This window comes from Armigeres subalbatus, chromosome 1 (genome assembly GCF_024139115.2).
Source record: "Armigeres subalbatus isolate Guangzhou_Male chromosome 1, GZ_Asu_2, whole genome shotgun sequence".
NCBI classification, from domain to species: domain Eukaryota; kingdom Metazoa; phylum Arthropoda; class Insecta; order Diptera; family Culicidae; genus Armigeres; species Armigeres subalbatus.
In genome coordinates this window covers 304,015,330-304,032,414 of record NC_085139.1, presented here as the reverse complement: position 1 = coordinate 304,032,414, position 17,085 = coordinate 304,015,330, and the positions used below count along the sequence as shown (strand labels likewise).

General features: G+C 39.4%; 1 protein-coding gene and 1 long non-coding RNA gene across 2 annotated transcripts in view; both read right to left on the bottom strand.

The window, feature by feature from the left end:
• LOC134207859 (alpha-protein kinase 1-like) overlaps positions 1-17,085 on the bottom strand; it is a 239,878-nt gene that overhangs the window by 160,880 nt on the left and 61,913 nt on the right. The window lies entirely within an intron of this gene.
• Positions 7,517-9,707, bottom strand: LOC134207852 (uncharacterized). The gene is made up of 3 exons (XR_009978435.1): positions 9,566-9,707; positions 8,673-9,284; positions 7,517-8,604 (listed from the first exon to the last, which is right to left on the bottom strand). It is a non-coding gene; the product is annotated as an uncharacterized LOC134207852 (long non-coding RNA).

Below are 17,085 nucleotides of genomic sequence, written 5' to 3'. Positions count from 1 at the left end.
GATGTAGGCCAGTTTCGGTGCTTGCATCGACATCCCATGCCTGGAATGAACGGCTGCAAAAGACTCCTGGGCGCGAAATGCCAAGCAAAAGGATAAACATGTCGCTTCCAGCAGGCGTCCTCCGAGATTACTCAGGAGGAAACATTCTCGTCACACGCCAGCCGGATGAAGAAAGCTTTATGCCTCGGAAAACACGTAAGCTAAGCAAATCTCTCCCAGTAAACATCAATACATCAAACATCTCCAGTGGCAATGTGCTATTTCGCAAGCACCATAGAATAATGATGAAACATGAAACAGCGATCGTAGACAGGGAAGCAAGTTCGAAACACCGGTCCATGTGCATCACAGATGGAAGAGGTTTTGACGAGATTTCATTCAATACCTCAAACCTTTCTGGAGGCAATGTGCTGTTTCGCAAGCACCGTGAAAGCGGAATGATGATTAAACAGGAAACAGCGATCGAATCAATATCGAAACATCAGTCTATGTCCACTACAGATGGGAAAGATTTTGGCGAAATTTCATTCAAAAATATTCAGAGCAGCACCCCAAAACGTAAATCAAATCACGAAAACATATTCGACAAGGATCAAGGAGATCGCACGATTATTGATCACAACCAACTTTCCCAAGAACAACATGATTTAGCACATGATCATTTGGCTAGCGATGAACAGTACGGCGATGAAGATCCCGAGAATGATGTAGATGAAGAGGACCTAAGGGCGGACCCTACTTTATTAACAGAGTTCAATCTCACTGAGTACTTCGAAGAATTCCGCAACCGCACTATAATTAGCGATGATGACCTGACGGATGGCGAAGAGAACAACAATGAAAATGAAGGTATGATGTTGGATTTATTTTCAATAATAGATTGTTTTTAGAAAAATGGTAATAGTGGTATTTTTTTTGTAATTTTCCACAATAATCCATGATCGCTTATATTTGTAACATATGCATTTTTATACTAAAAGTAATTTTCTTACTGTCGGTGCAGAAATTCATTAACTTTGACGTTTGTCAAAGCGGAATTAGCGAAAAAAATCAACAGTTAGGTGCTGTCGTTCTCCAATTAGCGAACGATCATTGTACCTGTAGTAGATCAGGTTTATGAAGTATTACAAAAAATATACACTTTACTGCCTTGTGTTGCTGCGTCCCGACAGTACCTATCTGTCAAGTAACAAAGACTGTAATACTCTCGTCTTGGGATTCATTCCCAAATTACGTAACGCTAAATTTGGCAATTTTGGAGCCCCACCCCACCCTTGTAACACTTTATGTATGGATGGTTATTTTTTTGTATGAATCGTAACACTCGGCCCCCTTAACCCCCTTCTTCCCCTTACAGCTTTACGTAATTTGTGAACAGTCCCTTAAAGAAATAGCTCTTTTTCTTTTTTCTGAATAATTTGTTTTATTTTTTTATATTTTTGTTTCCAGCTGTTTTCGACCAACTTGGCTTCGAGGAGTTGGACAAACATGAAAATAGAATGAAGAAGAAGAAAACAGTATTGTGGAAGTTGAATAAATTGGCCAGAGAACGCGGTGAGAAATACACAAGGGCAGATGGAACGGTTGTGCCTCCAAGGACGATTCAGGAAGCATGCAGCTGTACTGTTTTGAAATGCCACGAGAAGTACAGTAACTTCATTCGGGAAAAGATTTTGGAATGCCTACTTCAGCTTACTAAGTCGGGGCAGAATCAGTTCATCAGTAGCCACATTTCAGTCAGCGCAACCGAACGATCAACGGTATTTTTTTTTCTTGAACACAAATTTATGTTTACCGCACATGAAAACTAGGATTGCTTTTTGTCAGTGTAGAGTTTCACAGCATTTAGGGGAAGATCCATAAATTACGTAACGCAAAAATGGAAATTTTTTGTATGAAGTCACACTTTTTGTATGAAGCATCTGAAATGTTTGTATGGATTGTCACACTTTGAGCAACCCCCCTCCTCCCTGTAAGCGTTACGTAATTTAAGGTTAAAAGACTATTATTCTTCCATTTACTTCCACTATTAACTTTTTTATGTATCAACAAGCAACTAAAATAATTAATCGTTATGTAATTTATTGATCTTCCCTAGTACACTATTATTACGTATTGTTAGAATTAAATGCATCCGTGACCTTCCGAGATAGGGTCTTCAGTTATCTTTGCGAGCAAAGGCGTAAGATTGCCAATCCGGAGATGGCGTGTTCGATTCTCGGTCTGGTCTAGAATGTTTTCGGGTGAGAAACATTCTTGACTCCCTGGGAATAGTGTATCTATTGTACTTGCCACACAAGTTGAAAACCGGAATAGGGGACTAGCGAAGTTGGATTTTTCTTGCAATCGGTACGTTAAACCTAACTTTGCTAGTGGTGCGCCTTAGGGCCTAATTTGACTAGCGCACTACTAACGTAAGGTACCCAGGGGCAAGTGGGACCTAAAAAACGCTAGTTCAGCAAAATTGTTAACGCATACTTATAAAACACGATATTTCAGAACATTAACCACGCATACATCATTATATGCTTCCGTTGTTGAAGTGTAGACGTGTTGTAAGCCATTTATTCAATTACAAAAATATTGGTAGTGAAAGAAATAAATTCACCTGTAGGACCCACTTACCCCTTCAAACGGGGCAAGTTGGACCTATTCTGTTTTATACTGTCGAACTAAACTAATTAAAGGAATGTACAATGTTCATGTTACTTCTGAGTCGTAGTATTTTCAGATCATGGATGGAGGTTTGTTGCTTGTCGGCTTCTTGTTTTTGCTACAAGGAAGGGATTATAATTTTAGCAAATATGAACACCAGACAACAGCTGATTTACTGTTTAATTGGCTCTTGTTTTGCTCTTCACTGGGTTACTTTTGTACCAAATGTTTTAGGTGGAAAGGATACGCAATTCTGGATTCACCATTCGAGGGAATGTGTCGGTATTTACAGCACAGATTATTACATAAATCAGGACTTCAAAAGAAACGTTTTATTCAGGCTATGCGCACTGCTATAAATTTGTAATAGATCGAAATTGCTAATTTATGTGTTGAGCACTATATTTATCTGAAAATCTGTAAATTTGATGCGCAATTTGAAAATAACAAAACACAAGACAAATTTTGTTGACCTATCGTTGAACAAATAGATTATTTGCACTGTAAATGGAAAAATATCGCATTGTTATAACTGTTGCGGGAGATAATTTTTAGAATGAATTTTGTATTATTTTTAATCAACTGTACAATACTATTTAACAGCGAAACCAACAATAAGCAAACTACATCTGATTCAGATCCATATGATATATGAGTGTCGGAGTTATTTTTCACTAGACAACGATTTAAAAACAATTAAAAGGGCTCTATCGAAATTGTTGTTCAAATATGTCCCACTTGCCCCATGTATGTTAAAACTAAAGGGTAAGTGAAAATTGCAAATTTTAAAACTTTATAAAACTTATAAATCATTTTCGATGACACACAATTATTTGATTGCTCAAATTATTCACCTTCCACATCAATGATAAATTTAAAAACGACTATTATGGTGGAAATCCATTGAATTAAAATATAAGTAATAGATTTTCCCGGTAGTCTAAAGTCATGATCGAGCAATAGCATTAGCATGGTGCCTCAAATGGTTTTGATTCCAAATATTTTTGTGTGGGCTGTATTCGTTGATAGTCCTGCTTCATCTTTCTAGAAGATTGTTACCACTAAAAACGTTTATCGATTGATCAGCAGCCATAGTACCCACTTACCCCGTATTTTCACTTGCCCCAGAGTACCTTAGTTAAGTTCAACGTACGGATTGCGAGGAAAATTTAACTTCGATAGTCCCCCATTCCGGTTTTTAACTTGAATTGCTATACATACTCTTGCAATGGCGGGCATAGGAATGCTTTCAATTAGTAACTGAGGAAATGCTTATAGACTGCGCGGATTTTATGCAACGTACACACCAGTCAAGCAGTTTGACGAACATTGACTCCGCCCCCACGAAAACCCTTTAGTTGCTGCTTTGTTTGAACGTGTGTGAAGTTGTTCGAACAACCATTTGACAGTTGGCGGCTCGGTTGGAAAAAATTAAAACGGTTTGATTTTGGTTTGAGTTGCCGGGGGCGGAGTCAAGGTTCGCCGAACACGTTTCAGCATTTGTAGTGAAGTTGCACAAACCCCCATATATTTTATGATGGTTGGTGTTCAAGTTGCCGCTTCGGTCATTCGTGTGTGATATTGTTGGTCGAATAAATTGATTGTTCGTGTAGCTGTTCGTAAAACTTGATGGATGTTTGAATAAACGAGAGGTGGAGTCAATGTTGGTCAAACTGCTTGACCATGTGTACGTTTTATTACGCGGATTTACATTACGATATAGTTTTGGCTGATTAGTTCTTGTTCACTAAGCTTCAGTACTTTTAGTGGTGAATAGGGCCATCTAGAAGGTTTCGATTTTCAACTTGAAGAGAAGACGTTAAGTAAATTGTGATAGGAAAATTGATATATCGAGAGTATTTGCTTAGAATGTGTAGTATTCAGAGTAAGCGGCTAATGATTTTAGTTTGTATAAGTGATTCTAGACTATGAATTGATTCTGCTATTGCGGATAGTACATTAAACATAAGCAATCAAATATACCAATCGTGAAATCACATATTTCGTGTGCCCCAATTTACCGTACAATATTACAAGTTTTACATTAGACTTGATTCGAACTCTCAATTTTGCATATGCACTAATCACGATAGAGAAAGAATCTGTGCATGATTGAGTGCATGATTGTGCAGTGTGAGATGGTGTTGGTAGCGCCATCGGGTTGAGTAGCAACGACGAAGATTGCACCGTTAGTTTGTTGTCGAATTTTAAAACGAACAGTCGCACCGCTCTTCAACGGCGGATTCCATTCAGCCGTTTTCGGCTGGAATACGACAGAATGTAGTTCTAAGTCGTGCGGATTTGGTGCGGAATGGATTTCATGTCACGCGGATTTGATTTTAGTTAGCGCGGATTTGTAGGGGAAAATATTTCAGGATCTCGTAACAACCCTGTATATGTACAAGATTTTTATTTTTTATTTTCGGGAAGACATTTTTTGAATATCCACAAACAATTAATTTCCATACGAAGTATTTCGTGATTTCAGAGAAAATTTCTTGCAGTGGGCAACTTATAATTTTTCTTAATTCTTATTATCTTGAAATTTTACGTCAGAATGTCTTTGACCAGTCCTCCGGAGCTTAAGGAAATTCTCCGGGAGTTCCTGCGGAAGTTAACCCACCAATTCCCCAAGAAGCTTCTCCAGAAATACCTTCGACAGTTACTACATGAGTTCTTAGAAATTCTCTAGAAGTTCCTACAGGAACTACTTCGGAAACTTCGAAAGGTTTCTCTAGCGATTACTACATCAATTTCTTCGGAGCCTCCTTAAGAAATTTCTCCCGGTGTTTCTCCAGTAATTCATCAGGAAGTTCCTTCAGCAATTTCTCCAGAAGTAGCTACATCATTTTCTCCTAAAGCTCCTCCAGCAATTCCTCAGGAAGTTCCTCCACCAATTCTTCCGGAAATTCCTCCAGCAATTCCTCCTACAGTTACTCTAGAAATTCTTCCGGAAATTCCTTCAGAAGCTCACCCTTCAGCAATTCCTCGTGGAAATCCTCCGGAAGCTCCTACATAGATTTCTCCGAAAGTTCATCCAGGAAATATTTGAAAAATTCCTCAGGATTTCTTTTGATATTTTCTCGGCAATTCTGTGGAATTTCATTGGAAAGTTCTACATAAATTCCTTAGTAAATTTTCCGGAATTTAGGTGGGAAATAATCTAAAATTTAATTGATAAATTGTTCGCTTCTTCGTTTGCTTCCTTGGAAAATTAGGCGGAAAAGAAACCCGGAGCAGATCTAAAGTATCGTGCATATATTGTAATTAGCTGATCACAAAACTTGTTTTATCATTTCAGGTACTGAATTCTCGGCGAATGTATACTCGAAAATATTATCTACCTGCGGTCAACGGTAGGGTCAGATTATGCAAAATGATGTTTTTGTCTACGTTGAACATTACAGACAAGAAAACGCGCATACTATCGGCAAAGATAGTTAAAAATTATGGAATTTCATTCGAAGATCGAAGGATTGAAAATGGTGGCCAGAATCGTATTCCGATTGAGCATATCAAATATATTGAAAACCATATAAACTCATTTCCGGCGTACACTTCACATTATGGAAGGGAAAAGTCATCAAAAATGTACCTAAGCAGTGATCTAACCATAGCTAGAATGTTCAGGTTATATGAAAAAAAGTGTGCTGAAGACAATCATGAGCCTGTCGAGTACGATGCTTACAGAAAAGTGTTCCGAACCTTCAAGCTGGGATTCCGGAGACCAAGTAAGGACACCTGCCCCGAATGCGACAAATTCTCAACACAAATAAAAGGCGAATCCAATTTAGAAGAAAAAAATAAACTTCAAGCTCTGCACAAAATAAACTGCACGATGCACACCAAGCGAAAGCAAAAAGATTGTATGACGAGAAAAAAGCGGTTGTTCAGGCTGCGAAAAAAATGGGTACTGTGAGAACTGCTTCCTTCGACTTGCAAAAGTGTCTGGCAACACCCCATCTTCAATGCGGAACTGCGTATTATTGCCGACAGCTGTATACGTTCAACTTTACTATATTCAGCACTGTGCAAAGTGGTAATGTTGCGGATTGTTATATATGGGATGAAACCAAAGCAAGACGGGGTTCGCAGGAAGTGGGATCCTGCATTCTTCAAGATCTAGCAAAGATGGACCCAACAATTGAGTTTGTAAACTTTTATTCGGATCGGTGTTCAGGGCAAAACTTAAATTTTGTTGTTTGCATGACATTCTCCAAGTACATTCAAGAGGCTCATAAAGCAGGAAGACAAATAACTATTCGACATAAATTTATGGTATCTGGTCATAGCCATATGGAAGTGGACTCCGTCCACGCTTCGATAGAAAGGGCCAAACACAAGACAACAGTAAACATTGAGACGCCAAGAGACTGGGCAGTTTTTATTGGTGCAATAGAGAGGAAAGTTCCCTTCAAGGTTAACGAAATGGATCAGAAAGACTTTCTCGCTTTGAAGGAACTTGAGAGCATCAATAAGCGTCCCACAAAAAACACATGTGGAGACAAAATTAAGTTCCGCGACATCAGTATTTTCGAATATCGATCTAATGAAGCTAACATTGTCTTTTATAAATATGATACATGTGACGAAAATTTCCATTCTTTTCATGTTGCAACTTTTCCGGAAACGGTAGAACTAAAACCAATAGAGACGGAACCAATTCCGCTAGCCACTGAAAAATTGCACGATTTAAAGAAGCTCATGAACTATGTGACGAACAAACAATATTACGAAACTTTTCTGAGAACGCTGGTTCCTAAAAAAAGGGGTCGACGTTCGCAAAAACCGGAAGACGACAATTTCGACGATGATATGGATTTGGATCATGATATGGATTAACAGTAGCCTCAGACCACAATTTGCCATGTTTTCTGTTTCTTTTTTGTTGAAATAAAATAAAATTGTTGAAATGTAACTACTTTTATTTTTATTCTATAAATTCTGAAATGCCCTTGTCTAACCATTGCGCTAAAACACCTTCTTCTTCTTCTTCTTCTTTAATGGCTCTATACTCCAACTGAAGCCGAGAATGTTTCCCACCCGGAAACATCCTAGGCCGGACCGAGAATCAAACTCCCATTTTCCGTCAATCCTACGCCTATCCTTTGCTCAGAAGGCTAACTAACTAACAAAGGAGACTGCGCTAAAACACCTAAATAAATAAATTTCTAGTAGTTATTCTCATTTTTGTACATACTTCGAACAATACTTCTATTAATACATTGTATAATGATAGTGTTGTCACAGTTAGATGTAACATAACCAGCTAACTAATAAAACTAAGTTGAATATCAGGCCAAGTTCCAGTTGGAATGTAAAGCGATTGAAAAAAATTTGCAATAAAATCGAAATGGTGATAATCATCTTTTGCCATAAACGCGAAGGCACTGTATGGCGTTTTAAATCGGTATATCCTGTTATGTGATGTGGCTCGTAATATAAACATAATACACGTCGATTTTATGCTAAGGAGTACTTGTACCATGGTACAAGAGGACAAGAAAATTATTACACGACTATCTTTGATAAAGACAATAATCGGTACGGTACTCATTTCAAGATTCTTGTACCATGGTACTTATACCACCAGTGTGTAATGACACACTGGCGTAACACACTGGTATTACTGGCGTAATCGAGAACGCGTAACAAGCTCGAACTGTGGACACTGTATAAAACATAGGTATACATACAATTATACATCTTGCTGCTTATATAGATTACTTTGGGCAGTAACTCTGTACCCGTTCTCTAGCTACATTAATACTTCATTCCGTATCACTATGAGCACTACAATCACCTCACATGATTCTTATCAATTCAACTCATTTTTTTATTGCTGAGTGGTTAGGAATAGAAAAACCCTTATACGGTGCGATAAATTCGTCGAGATGTTCTTTACAATTCCTCAGCCTGTCTGCCTGTCCACAGTACCATTGTACAGTCCTTGAAGTAACATAAAACAGAAAATAATAGTGAATTCTTACTCTGTAAGTGTTCCTTTTTTCTATTACCTGTTTGTGAAATCCTCGGTGAAAACTAATCGTTGAGAAATCAACCAAACAAGTTTTTCTTGATTGCATAACCTGCCGCATAATATATTTCCACTATTTATAGCAATGAATATTATTGGGACATTTGAAACTTATAATATTACTCACAAGAGAATAATCGAAATTATTTCAAAAGTGAAAGGCTTAATTAAAATCAAAACATAAACTTGGCGTAAAGTAAAAGACGATACTGAATAAAAATGAAAACAATGGCGAAAAGCAGAAGGCGAAATTTAAAGAATGTCAAAAAACAGGCGAAAAGTATTGGGCGATACTTTTTTTCGAGTACTTGTGGGGCTAACATTGAAAAAGGCGTAACCAAACTTAATAACATTGGTGGGCGAATATTAAAAATGAGCATATTTTAATGGAAAACGAAAAAATTGATCGGTATTATATATGATTCAGTAGCTAGTTTTGCTCTCTGTTCGTATGGTAGATAATATTCAAATTTATCGCTCAATTTGTTAATTACGATTTGAAATTCTATTTCAAATATTACAATCATTATTTTCGTTTTGTTTACACTTTGCATGTTCGCCCTAATCGCAAATTGCTCCGGATATTGTTCACCTGAAACGAAATCAAAACAAATCTCCAGTCATACAATCAAAACGCTCACTGTATCGAAAATTAAAATTATCAAGCTCCACTAGAAAACATCAAGAATAGCTCGCTTCCCTGAACGCTCCCCTACGACAGGCTGTAAGAAATGTTTATTTAATGGTACCGAAAACGATTATTGTCAGCAGCTCCTGTTTTTGCGCGCACGTTTACTTCGGAGCATTCAAGGAAAGGATCCATTCACATTTTATTCCGTAATAAGCCTAGATAAAATTTACTGAATAACTTACCTGAGGAATTAAGAAAATACTGCTCGTCCAACAACCTATCTTTTGTTTTGTTTGTCATCTTCATCATCCAGTCTGTTGACAGTTCTCGCGTCTTTGTGTTGGTGAATGACTGGAAGCGTTACGTTCCAGTGTGTGAAACAGAGACGATGGTATTATATAGAGACACGCGGAGAGAATAAAAGCAATTCTGGCTTCACGGCCAGCAGACAAAAAAAATCTGTGCGATCGGCAACATAAAAATTTGTGAGAACTTGAAGTGACTCTCAGTGTGAGCAGTTATTTCGTTTGCTCCAACTACATATTTTGTGTTCTTTAGCACCATTTCCTTATATTCAACAATAAATATGATTAAATACCATATATAAATTTGCTATGAGAACTCTGAAAATAGCTTCATTTACTGAACTTTTCAAACTTTTTCATAATTTCTATAATGTTAATTACAATACCTATCTAGCATTTAGTATCGATTGGTTATGTTTGTTTGCTTTGCTCGTTTGGTACTGCGTTTGACGGTTCGTTTGGTACTTTCGGCTTCACTGTTTGCGGGTCTCTATCTATAAACAACGTCTCTGGTGTGAAAGAGTTACGATCAATGCACAGTGTTGCCAAAATTTTTACAACACATTTGGTTTTTGAAATATAAACCAAATATGCTGTTGATTGAAAATTATGTTTTGCACCTCATTGCTCAGTAAAAATGAATGAATTTCATTCATTTTTTTTCTGAGAGGTAGGGGTATTTGTAACCGTTGGTTTCAATTATAGTTTGTTGGCTCCTCCACAAACATCCTCGTCATTTATCACGCCTGCCAGGGAGATCCCAATACCCACACCCTATAAAAAAAAAGAATAAAACTGACAGCCTCACTGGCGGTTGAATCATTAGCTGTCTAATGCAGAGCAAATCGCTATACGCTAATACCACTCGTTACCTTTCCCTTAGGATAATTTATTTACAGCGGTTTGAGAAAGAACGCAACCTATTTCCCGTATGTAACGTCAGCTGTCAGGTCCCTGCGCGGAAGGGCAGCCAACCTTTTAAATCTGGGTTGCCAAACTTCGTAAAGTGTCCAACTTCGGAATAATTTCCACGAAGCAAAATTGATAAAACTAATTGCAGCAAGACATTGAGCCTCTTTCCGTTCTAGACTATTCAGATAATAGTAGTGCGCGTCGTGTATCTCAAACAGTAGTGTAAAAGTTAAAAAATTAACAATAAGTAAGGTGTATAATAGTGTTATGTGTTTTCTTTTAGATTCTATAAAATACTGAAAAAGTTAAGCCTAATAGTACGGAAAGTTTAAATTAGTACGGTTGTTCGTAGAAAGTACGGTTAGTTTCAAAACCAACAAGAAAAAGTGATTATTAGTGCTAACATCGGTTTCTTTGTTCTATAGCTTCACAATAGACCCATAAAAAACGGGAATTGTAAAGAACAAATAGAACAGTATAAAGAAAAGGTAACTACTTGTAAGAAAAGTTGAACTGTTAGGGGTGGCATGAAGAGAGAGATGACAATTAATAGGTGTACTAATTCCGGCATTAGGTCCAGATCTGGGCCTTTTCTTTCCGTTTTTCCTTCGGTTTGAAATCCCGGAGGTATTCTTCTCTGTATCCACAGTTTCCTGGACCAGCCAAGCCGTAAAGAGAGTGAGCAAACACCGTGCGGTAGTGGAACCTACCCCCCCTCCGATACCCATCACCCGGCGGCGCCCATTTTGGAAATAAACGTCTTCAGGACCAAGTCGCCACCTACCAGGTCCCCGGCGGCCATTTTGACGACTAAAATCAACCAATTAAGGGATCGGACACACCACGTTTTGCTCCTCGAGTCTGGATACCGGGCTGGTACCAGTGAAAGCCCTCTCGACGGTGAACCATCGTCACAAACTGGATTTTGGTTCGAATCGGACTTGCTAGAGGCTCCAGGAACCTCCGAACAACCCTGGCCCAGCGATCGTACACCCAGCTACGCCCCTTTGTACCGGTTTGGAATCGGTGACTGGATACAAATCACCAGCCTGCCCCCACCACAAGCAAGCCTTCATCTGCAACGCCATCGACCATTCCACGCTGTCGTCCACCGAACCCAGGCTTTCGCCGGCAACGCCGTCGGCCTATCCACGCCGCCAACCGCTGCAGCCAAGCTCTCGCCGGCAACGCCGTCGGCCTATCCACGCCGCCAACCGCTGCAGCCAAGCTCTCGCCGGCAACGCCGTCGGCCTATCCACGCCGCCAGCCACAGCAATCAAGCTTTCGCCATCAACCGCCGCAATCAAACCCTCGCCAGCATCGCTATCGACCAAACCTCGTCGTCAACCGTCGCGACCAAGCCCTCGCCGGAAATGCAATCGGGCCATCCTCGCCGTCAGCCGCCGCCATTAAGGACTTGCCGGTAAGCAAAGCCATCGCCCTCTCCTTGTCGTCGAGCACCGAGGTCAAGCATTCGCCAGCAACGTCAGCCTGTCAGCACTCGCCGAAGATCACCACTCCGCATGCATGCCACCGTCCACCAAGCTAGCCAACGAACACCACCACCCAGAAAGCGCAAGTACACCTATTCCAATGTATGTCTCTCTCTCTCTAGGGCCCAGTAGAGGCCAAATAAATATAAGTATGTAAAATGTAAATTACGGTGGTCAGTTTCTTTTAGAAAGACACCATAATAGCCTTTATACACCCTTTTGCTATTTTGCTCGCTCTTCCGTGCCCAAAAGGGAGCAATCAAGCCTCGATCTTTTAGTCTGCTGGATAAGAGTGAATTCTACCTTGCTTTTCAACACTTTTGCTTTTGGAATTTGGTCGGTTTTCTCCTCGTTCAGAACTGATAGCTGTCGAGTCGATTCCAGCTCCTGCTAAAGGTGAGTTGCCTAAGAAGTTTGTGTAACGGTGTTATTAGCGTAAACGACCCCATGCTCAGCAGAATTTCCCCACCCACTGCATCCCGATTGAGCAGCTGAGAGCTACATAGCTTACATCTAAAGTTGATTATTTCTCAAACTATTAATTTGTTATACTATTGAATTTCTTAAACTATCCTTAAACTAATTAATACTAGAAGATTGAAAACGGTAGGTAGTTTTTTAATAGCGGAAAACTCAAATCGATATTATAATGAATACATTGTAAAATAGGTCTACGAAGATCATACATGCAACCGTACATGAAGTGCATTCTATATAGCATCGAGTAGCCGAGGTATTATAATTGAATTTGCATAACTTGAACCTTAATCTAATTGACAATTTATATCTAGAAGTAACACATGCATATTTTGTTCCGACAATCGGATAGAGAAGGAAACTCACAAAACGTAAGACAAATTATACAACTATATTACCGCTACTAATTAATTGCTCTTTAAAGGGAAATTTTAACCGTTAAATCTACAATATACGTGTTAAAACTACGGACTACTGTTCGTTGTGAAAGCAACAATGACCATGAACCTATACAATGGACGCATTCTTTTCTATGTACCACAAAGGGCTTGTACAGCTTTTGAAACAAGGCGAAAGATTTCTGATTACGCGTGTAGACCTTAAGGCCTATTCTAGGGTTTTAATGGATGACCATGAACCTATGCAATGGACGCATTCTATTCTATGTACCACAAAGGGGTTGTACCATTTTTGAAACAAGGCGAAAGATTTCTGGTTACGCGTGTAGATCTTAAGGACTATTCCAGGGTTTTCTTGAATGACCGTGAACCTATGCAATGGTTGCATTCTATCCAATGTATCACAAAACACATGTCCAAGCTCCAGGAGGTTCTTGTAAAACTTTAAATACTCGAAAACGATGATGAACGTCTTACTGTGCGTTATCAAGGATCTGCACCACTTATGACTTGTTGATGTCTTGGCGTACCAAGAACATCTTAAGCCCTCAGCACTCAAACAATTGGACGACCATGATAGCGAAAACAATTTGGACGACCCTAACACCAAAATTGGTAAAAGACACATCTTAAGACTAAAAGTGAGTTAAATAACAAATTTTGCTTACCTAAAAGATTGCAAACTTTTTTTACGCTCCAAATTCCAAATAGCGCTCCCTCTTTTTACGCTCTGAGGTTTTGCAGTATAGTCTGATCCGCGTCCAAAAATACGTATTCTGGCAAAAAAAATGGTTGTGCCAAAAACTATTGATCTGTATCGAAGAAATCGGTGCCAATTTGTTCAAAATCAGTTTTTGTTGTTTTCTCGGAATTGTGCAAAAGGATATATTCAGTTTCTCAAACAATGACTCATTTGTTTGCATGCATTTATTTCACAAACATAACACAATTAATAGCTTGGCGCTGAAAAAAGTATCTCCAGTACAAGTTTTTGATTATTATATAGACTTCCAGTAGATTTGACGAATTTGTGGTTTTCAGTATCATTTTTGAATATAAATTTCTGTTAAAAAAAAATGTCGCAGAACTTAGGCTTAACTGTCATCAAATCATTGATGTATGAGGCAGATTTCCAAAAATACTTGCTTCGGGATCCCAAAGGAGTCCCAGCGGAATTCTCTAAAAATTCTCACCAATTTCCTCAATAAAATCTCCTATCTGACTCTGAATCCTATCAAAATAGCAAAAAGATTATCTTGGGGTTTCCTACAAGGTTCGTTTCGCAATCCCCAAAGAACTACCTCGGAATTACCTGAGGATTCCCGATGGAGTTGCTGAATGATTCACTTCAAACACGGTGGACTCCTATCGGCATCAACGGAAAATTCCCTTCGGAATCGCCGGACGATTCTCTTCGGGATCACCGAAAGATTCGTTTTTGAAACTCCGAAATAATCCTCGGAATCCTCGAAGGATTCTAGTCGCAATCCGTAAAGGACTCTCGTCAGTATCCGCAACGTTCTTCACCGACGTTCGACGACTTTCGTCAGGCGTACTACCGAGAGTTCTTTTTTGAAATATATTAGCTCCTCCAGAAATTCAGTATGGGACTCCTAAAGAAATACCTCCTGAATTCTATTCAGAAATTCCTCCTGAAGATGTCCCAGGAATTCCCCCTGCAGTACCTCCAGGAACAACACATGGAGAACCTCCTGTTATTACTTCCTACAGTTCCTCTCTGAAATCCCTCTGCAGGTCTTTCATGCAGAGTGTAAAATAATCGAAATTTTTTGGTGAAGTTCATTTTTCTTCATTTGTCAGTTCACTTCCGACACATTCATAGTCGGCTCTTGACAGTCAATATTCAGTTGAATATTAGTCATTGAATATTTATGCACATTTTACAAAGTGATAAATTATCTGAAATCTGAACACGTTTCAAATGAGTAAAGTGATTTATCACACAGGACTGAATCCGATTTTCATCCGTGAGGCACTTTCAACGGTAAACATCAATATAAACAATGCTAATTGTGTTTTTTTCTGCACATAGTAAACACACTCAGTGACAGTCGAATGAATGAGTTCGTGGAGTACTCGTCTGACAATGTCATTCTATGTTTTGAATATTCATGCGATGTTTGTCAAAATTCGGACCGAAGTTGCTTCATGAAGATGAATATTTTAAGCTCTGCTTTCATGGATTCCTCCAGTACTCAAACCATCCTGGAATTGCTGAAGTTCTATGTCAAACAAATTCTGCTGGAGCTCCTTCAACAAATCCTTTTGGAGTTCCTCCATCAAACCTTTCTGGAGTTCCTCCAGAAAATCTTCCTGGGATTCCTCCAGCAAATCCTCCTGAAGTTCCTCAAACTAATCGTTCTGTAGTTCCTCCAACAAATCTTTCTGGAGTTTTCTAAACAGCTCATCCTGGAAGTCCTCCACCAAATTCTCCAGAAAATCGTTCTGAAGTTTCTCGAACAAATCCTCCTGAAGTTCTTTCAACAAATCATTCTGAAGTTTTTCAAACGAATCCTTCTGTAGATGCTCCATCAAACACCCCTGGAGTTCCTCCACCAAATCCTCCAGGAGCTCTTCCAGCAAATCATTCTGAAGTTTCTTGAACAAATTCTCCTGGAGTTCCTTCAGCAAACGAGTCCTCCTGAAGTTTCTCAAATTAATCCTCAAACTGGGGCCCTCCTTAGCCGTGCGGTAAGACGTGCGGCTACAAAGCAAGACCATGCTGAGGGTGGCTGGGTTCGATTCCCGGTGCCGATCTAGGCAATTTTCGGATTGGAAATTGTATCGACTTCTCTGGGCATAAAAGTATCATCGTGTTAGCCTCATGATATATGAATGCAAAACTGGTAACCTGACTGAGAAACCTTGCAGTTAATAACTGTGGAAGTGCTTAATGAACACTAAGCTGCGAGGCGGCTCTGTCCCAGTGTGGGGATGTAATGCCAATAAGAAGAAGAATCCTCCCGTAGTTAATCTATCAAATCCTCCTGGAGTTCCTTCATCAAATCCTCCTGGAGCTCCTTCATCAAATTCTCCTGGATTCCTCCAGTAAATTCTCCAAAAGTTCTTTTATCAAATTTACCTGAAGTTCCTCCATCATTGCCTCCTAAAGTGTCCCATCCAATCCTCCTGAAATTCTTTCATCAAATCCTCCTAGAATTCCTTCAGCAAATCCTCTCGGAGGTCCTTCAGTTGATCTTCCTGGAGCTTCTCTGGCAATTCTCAAACGAATCCTTTTGTTGCTCCCAAATTAAATCATCCTGGAGTTTCTCAAAATCAAATGAGGATCCTCCTAGACTTCCTCCAGTAAATCACCATGGAGTTCCTCGCACACATTTTTCTGGACATCCTCCAGCAAATCCTCCTAGTTTCTTAATCAAATCCCTTCACAAAGCCCTTGCGGACTTCTTCCAGCTATTTATTTCAGCTTTTCTCTAGGAATATCTTTGATATGACCTCTGCCATTATTTGGGAGCTGATCCTGTAGTTCCTCCAGCAAATCGTCATGAAGTGCCTGAAACAAATTCTCCTGGAGTTCCTCCATCAAATCCTCCTAGAATTCCTTCATCAAATCCTACCAAAATTGTCTTCTGGAGCTACTCTAGCCAATCCTGCTGAAGTTTCTCAAAAAAAAACCTTTTGTAGCTCTCCAATCAAATCCTCCTGGATCTCCTCCAGTAAATCCTCATGGAGTTCCTCCATCAAAACTTCCTGGAGCTTATCCAGCAAATTCTCCTGAAGTTTCTCAAACAGATCTTCTTGGAGTTCCTCCTTTAAATCCTCCCCGAATCTGCCGCAAAATTCTCCTAGAGTTCCTCTAGCAAATCCTCTTGGAGGTCCTTCAGCTGATCCTTCTGTAGTTCCCCTAGCAAATCCTGCTGGAGTTTCTCAAACATACCTGTCTGTAGCTCCTATCAACTTTCCAATTTTTCGTCAAATCCTCAAACAAATCCTTCTGTAGTTCCTCCAGCAAATACAATTTTATTTCCACCTTACCACAATTCATCCTGGGGATTCTGCAACAGCTCCATATTAAATTACTCCAGTAAATCAATGTGGAGTGCCTCTTATATGTCCATGTTTCTCGAGTTCTTCCTCGAGTTGATCCTCCATTTCCTCTATAAATTTCCATGGAACTCTATCTTGAACTGCTTTA